Source organism: Buteo buteo, chromosome 21 (assembly GCF_964188355.1).
Source record: "Buteo buteo chromosome 21, bButBut1.hap1.1, whole genome shotgun sequence".
Lineage (NCBI taxonomy): Eukaryota > Metazoa > Chordata > Aves > Accipitriformes > Accipitridae > Buteo > Buteo buteo.
This window is the reverse complement of record NC_134191.1, coordinates 2,612,811-2,619,898: the sequence shown is the minus strand read 5'-3', so window position 1 is coordinate 2,619,898 and position 7,088 is coordinate 2,612,811.

Sequence of the window (7,088 nt, the reverse complement as noted above, 5' to 3'; positions counted from 1 at the left end):
TGGCTTTGTGACAGCCATACACTTCTGCAGGACGTGCTGATCTGCAGTATTTCAGGGCAGCTGATGCTGCTGGGACTCCAGGAGAGAGAGATGCAGGTTACCTGGGAACAGCTGAGCAGCAAGAAGCACCTAATTAACGCAGTATATTCTGCACACACAGCCACCAGTCATAAGTGTTTTCAGCCTTGTAATCTGACCCCTTAGAATTCTGTAGAGATCCCCTGAAAATTTAAGATTTTGCTAATAAAAGAAAAAAAGTGGGTAAAGGGATTAAGCACTTGTGGCATGTAATCTCAGTGAATAACCTTCAACCTTGTGCCACCAATTTTGTGCTTGCAGTTTATTGTGAGCAAAAATAAAAATACTCTGCCTAATTGCCTTCAAAATGTATTTGCATCCACTATTCACTGAAGACAAAAAACCATCCCCAGTTTGTTGAGAATCAGAGACTGAGACTGGCCACTTTAAAAACAGGATGGGAAAAACCATTGTTATCTTTCATTTGACTAACAGTTTAGAAATGCTGTGTAAGAACAGATATTTCATACCCAACTAAACTTCTGCAGTGTTACTTCCACTTGGTTGCCCAATAATAAAATATTTCAGTCCCCTGAAGAGTAAATAGCTCACTCAAGTGTGGTTTGCAGCATTCCAGCTAAATCCACTTTTCATTTCCTCACCTAAATCATAATATCCTATTGGACCGAGAGAGGATATTTTCACCCACGAACCAACTCATACTGGACGTGGTCTTGGAATAAAGTGCACAAATACACCGATACTTTCATAGAGCTTTCATGGATCTGCCCTCCAGCCCTGCCTCGTGAGCATGTACTCATTTAGCTGCCAACAGTTTGGACCACTGGTTTCATAAACGGGTTAAAACCGGAAAGAGGTCAGCTCATCTGAGGTCCACTGAGAAGTGGATAAACTTGCCCTATTACCACTGACAAGCTGGGATGTAAGTGATAAAATGAGCATCTTTTGGAGTTCAAATTAGGCAACTCCTTTTGCTTCGTGCTGGCAAACTTGAAAACAAGACTGAGGACAAACCACGCAATAAAATTCCCGAAATTAAGTGGGATAAGCAGCTGGGGGCTACTTCTGCAACATCTCCACCACAGCCGATGCACCCTCTATGGGAACAGGACAATTCACTTGGGGCCTATCTCTATCTCTTTCTAATCGTCTCGCCATCCTGCAACGCATTGCGATGGACGCGTGCACCACGGGCGACTCGTGGTGGAAAAGCACACAGGCATATGGGACGGGTGCCAGAGGAGCTGTTTCCCAATCCGCCCAGCACACGAGGAGTAGCTGTTCGTTACACTGTGATCCCGCGCCACGACCCACCACTGCAATGAATGCCATGAATTTCTGCTGCAACTGGAATTTGCCTTCTCACGCTCACCGTGCCGACAGCACAACCGCTGCAGCCCCAGCGCCCACAGCGACGGAAACCCTGAGACCGAAGGGCAAGGTGAATGTGCTACCACTGAACTTCTTTCTTCAGGAAAACCCAGAGTGCCTGAGCTGGAGATATCAAACGCTGTTACACACAGCCCTTGTTAAAATACCGGCACTGTGTCCCTGCAAAAAAAAGATACTACCGCTACCAAAACCCCTAGATAACATTTCTTTGCAGTGTCATACAGAAGAGAATGTTTTGTGTTTCACCTGAACTGTCAACCTTTTAATCTTCTCCTTTTCTGCTCTTTCCAACTATTGCTATTTTTTACATTTGAGAACTTTTATCCACCCCCTCTCATACGTTTGCTCTGTAGCCAGCTTCTCCCTGGTCTCATCCTGCCCCGTGCCCTTCTGCCATTCAAGGGCAAATCCTTTACAGCCTTGGTCATCACGAGATCTCAAGAGATTACACGAAAGGACTTTTAATTTGTACTTAACTTTGCAGTTACCTGTTTTCTCCGCCAACCTTCTCCCCTTCACCTAATTCTTACCCTGTTTTTCTTTCAGCCGTTTCCCCTTGGAGACCTCAATTGCTGTTGCCTGTCAGTAAGAGTCAGATCAAGGATGCGATTCCAGCAGGCAGCGTTTCGGCGCTGCCCTGCCGCCTCCCCATTTACTGCTAATGCACAGAACTTTCGCTTCCACTTAGCAAACCCCCGAAATGTCTTCCCATGTCTCTCTGCTCCAGTTCTCTACCCACCCTTATTCGTGAGCACATTATGACCCTCTGTTATGTTTTCTACTGGTATGAAAGCAACAAAAGACTAAGTTTTTCTTTTTAGTACGGTAAAGGAGATTTACCGTAACATTTGTACTATTGTATATTTATGTCAAGTAGACCAAAGGAATGCTGAATCATAATAAAAGCGTCGTAACAGTTTTTGAAATACATGAAAATAAATACTTTGGAAAACTGGAATTGGTCATTAAGTAAAATTTTCAAAAGCAACTAAGTGACTTAAGAGCTTACATTTAATTAACTTCAGTGGTACGTTAGGTTCAAAATGAGGTAAATGAGATTTTTCTCGACAGTGTCTGGAAGTATTAACTTTCCTTAAATTCTGAGCAGCTGTGAAACATTTTCTGTAGAATTTTATAACACAGATTTTTTTCAAAAATCCCTTCAAACCATAATTTTTATATCAGTTATGGGGGTGAGGGGATGAGATTTAAATCCTGTCATCCTCAGTGGAGTTACTGATTTGCAGTGATCTAAAGAAGGTCTACATCTTCAAAAACTGCAGTTCCAGGTTTCTGCTCACAACTAGAGCAAAAGTTCTTGGCAGGTTTTTTAAACAGTAGCTTTTCCTACTGCAGCCTACTCTGCTGGACTTGATTCCAAGCAGGAATTAATGTATCAGAAAAGATCAGGGTGGGAAACAAAGGAGATCGCTCACTAGAGTATTGCCTACTTTCAGTTTTGAACAAGACCATTTAATGCAAACAACCCCAAAGACTGCCGTGTGTTTAAGGACTGTGCAACCTAATAATGCAGGTCATTTACAAACCCATTGCTCTAAAAAATGAACAAGAGAAAGCGTTCATGACTAATTTTTTTGGTTTCAGGTATGAAATTACCCTTTTATCCTTCATACTCCATTTGAAGGGTTCTCTATAATAAAAAAAAAGGATCCTACATCCTATACTCCATTACATGTTTGTCTTTCACGGCAAATCAAAGCACACCCAGGGAATACAGATGTACAGCCAGCTGCTGCAGCCTGGAATGAATGCTTTCAGCAAGACTAGGAAGAAAAAAGCCCAAACCACACATTTGAAGTTTAAATGGCGACACATCATTCACGTGGCTACATACTGAGGCTGCCATGGCATGCACCTCTGGAAGTCACAGTCCGTAACCAGTAACAGATTATGGATGTATGTTACCCTTTTTTAAAAAATAAACACGTTGTCACCTATTTCTGTCAAAAGATACAGCAGTTTTTGTTGGGGTGGCTCCTGGAGATCCGCGCTCTGCCCAGATGCCAAACACTCTGGGAACTGCTAAAAATCACAGTGGGTTAAAACTAAGCAGTCATGCAAAGCAGCGCCTCAACTCTGAGCTCTCCCACGGGAGGAAAGAGACCTTGCTCCTAACAGAGCAACACGAACATCCTCAGCTTTTGCCTTTGTTGTCGTATCACCAAAACAGAAGACTTGCCCAATTTCCCCTGAATTTGGTCAGGAGCACACTAATACAGCCAGACAGTCCCCTAGGAGTAGGGCTGGATGCAGCCAGGCTGCTAACAGCGAGGGCTGCACAGCATCGCTCTCCACACACACCACGATGTCGAGTGGGGCCGCGGCAGTTCTGCCCACCGATGTCCTTGGTACGGCATCCCACGGCCTTCAATAAACCTGGATGTACCTGCTGCATCCATGTGCCAGCACAGTCCTGGGCTGACGTTTTCCAGAGGACAAGCGCTCCCTCCCCACGCTGGGGAGCTCCAGTTCACTTCAGGAGTCAACCGCTCAGTATTTTGTTCTCCTTGCTGCTCCGCAGAGCTCTCCAGTGCCTCGTTTGCGGCAAGCCGTCCCTCCAGGAGGTTGGTGCTCTTCAGTGTACACTATTAAAACACTCTGCAAACATGCAACTGAATTCAGCTTCAAAATATTACTGCAGGGAAAAGAGAACTATATAAGTAGATTAAGGCCAAGAGGTTTGGGTCCCTAATTTCACTTCTCTGGATGCTGAGTTTTCCAGAGTATTTCATGTTCAAACGCAGCTGCTGCGACACCTCCAATGAGGTGGATATAATTCATATTGTTCATAAATAAAAGACCAAGTTTTTCTGACCTGCCTCACGCCCCAGAGGAGCTCTTGCCAGTGGGAGGCCAGGACCCGTTTCTAGAGAGCACCATTCACCCACCCGAAACTTCACAACATCTTTGTGCCACGCTCTCCAGCCTCGCTCCCTGCACACCTTTCAGCTTCAAGACACAAAGCGGAGGCCCAGCTGACATGAGAGCAGCCCCCTTTTCCATGCAGACTTGATTTGTACCTTGGACAGGTCCTACTGGGAACAAACCCATTTGAAAAAGTCATGATGCAATGCTGTGATGGGATGATCCCATACAAAATGCATGCACTAGGCCAGGTTGGATGGGGCTTTGAGCAGCCTGCTCTAGTGGAAGGTGTCCTTGCCCATGGCAGCGGGTTGGAACTAGATGATCTTTAAGGTCCCTTCCAACCCAAACCATTCTATGATTCTATGATGAACGAATGGTGGAGAAATGATGCTTACACAGACTGCCAGTAGCATTTTCTTCCAGTGCAACTTTGATAATTTAGTAATTCTCCTTTTTTGGTTTGATTTCTGTGTACTACATAGTTTATATATAATATACAAGCAACGGCTTATAGAAAATTGCAAAACAGACTTTCCATCTGTAGACGTACTGACAAGAATCACAGCAGAACTGAGACATCCACGCTTGTATGAAAGCTGGTGCAGTACCTGCTAACACCAGACAAGCACTGAAGAGAGATGGGGCACTCGTCAGCAGGTTTCACAGACAAAAATAGCAGAAAACCAGCAACACGCAGCAATGCTACGTTCTGGACCTCACAAGTATGCTTTAGGGCCCACTTTTACATACTCTCCCACTCCGGCCAGAGTCCACTCCTGTCCTTTCTGAGCCTTTCCCAGTCTTCTAACACACTCCAAGTCACAGCCCACCACAGCCAGCAGCCAGGTCCAGTCTCCTTACTCAGCCCATTGCTTTTCGTCCAAGTCTTCTCAGACCACCATTCACAGCTTCCCCTTCTCCGTCCTCCCTCCTGTACGCTAGGCATTCTCCCTCTCTAGGATGATCCACAGCAACAGAAATATTTCTCTTGTTTAAATGGGGCTGGGACTGCTACCATTACCCTGTTGATGAGCTGGCCAGAAGGATGTAGCTCCTGCGCCACAATAAGCTATCAAGACTGGGAATAAGCTGAAGATTAAGGTCACAAAACATGGACATAACATTTAACATTCCATAAATGGAACAACAAAATGCTCCTGATTTCTAGGAAGAAAATGTCTCTAAAAGAGATCTTGCCCAATTTCTAGAAAGATACTCTAGATATTCCCAGTAGGTTTGTTAAGGGAAAGAATGAACTTCTGTTCAAGGAGCTGGTCCTAAACCAAAACAGTATCTACAGCAATACCTTGGTACATCATAGCCATTTGTGACACACAGACGTAACATTGGGTTGTAACTACTTTATAAAGCCCCTTAGCATTTATGAGGGTATCTCTGCGTGTGTAGGCAAGAATCCATTCTGACGAAAGTAAGTAGAACCTAAAAAATGTACAGAAGTGGCAAAAGAGATGCCTTCCACCATGCAGTCACTGGCAGGAAAAACAAAAAGCAAATGGGAGTACATTTCTACTTCCACTCTGCCTTACCTCTTTCTTTCGCCCCAGAATGGATTACATACATACAGCAGATCATCAATTTTACCACTTGCCTCTCCTGTGCTGAAACAAAAACATGGTTGTTTTGACGTGGCTCTGTAGAAAAAGGCATCAATAAATGTATTACTGACAATATCATCTCACTGGTTTGACTCATATCATCAGTTTAGCAAACTTCTGCCAGTTTTTGCAGGAAACAGAGTTGAACTCCAGCACGATGTTCCAGGAGACTGTGTCTTAATCTATATAAACTGCAGAATAAACCATAGCCTAATATTCTGCTGATCAAAATACACAAGAAAGGGGGAAAATCACAGTATGAGCATCTGCACAGCCTCGTATTTGTACAATTACTGAACAACGCTTAGTCTGAGAGTGAAGCCCGGCAGAGTACACAGCTGTTCCTCCCCCTACTCCTCCTCTACTACTGAAGGCGGGCGCAGAAACATTAGACGCAGCAACTTTTCAAGACTGACCTAAACATATCTTGGAGAACAATTAAATGAAGGTGCAGATGTTTAAGTGCGTTGCTGAACAGCACTTCCAATGAGCTTCTTCAATGGCAAGAGCTATTTAAGGCTATTTGCAAGTCCCTAAACAGCAGATTAAAATTGGTTTTGTGGAAAATGATGTCGTTAGCAGTTATTGTACCGCTCCCCATCCTCCCCTAGCGTGAAGCTTTGCTGTCACGCATCACATGGGACTAATGTTAGAGAAGTGGTTTCCGTGGCTTCCAAGTTCTTTCATGTCACAGCTAAAGCTGATAGTGGAACTAGGAATGTCCAAGGTTATTAACCGCAACAAACTTTTTCTGAACTAAGTTCATCAGAAAAGACTGGGAGAGTTATGCTCCAGCTTCAGTTATATTTTAATGGAGTCTGGACACCTAATTTCCCGTGGAACAATTTGAAAATCCCATCTCAAAAGAATTTTCAGTTAGTTTGCTTTCACCAGTGATTCATTCTCCTTCACGTAATTGTAGGAATTGAACTTACACAAGGTCTCAGATCCTTATCTTCTTGAAGTCAATAAAGACTGTACTACTTCTATAGGTAATAGTTCATTTCCACAGCCTTCTTGAACTGTCTTTGAGAATTTATATAGGAGAGTGCCTTGATAGACAGAGACTAGGAAAAAAGCAGCAGAAAATGTACCAAAAAAAGACATTACAAACCATGTACAAGTGCACATTATTTCTTTCTAGTCCTTTCC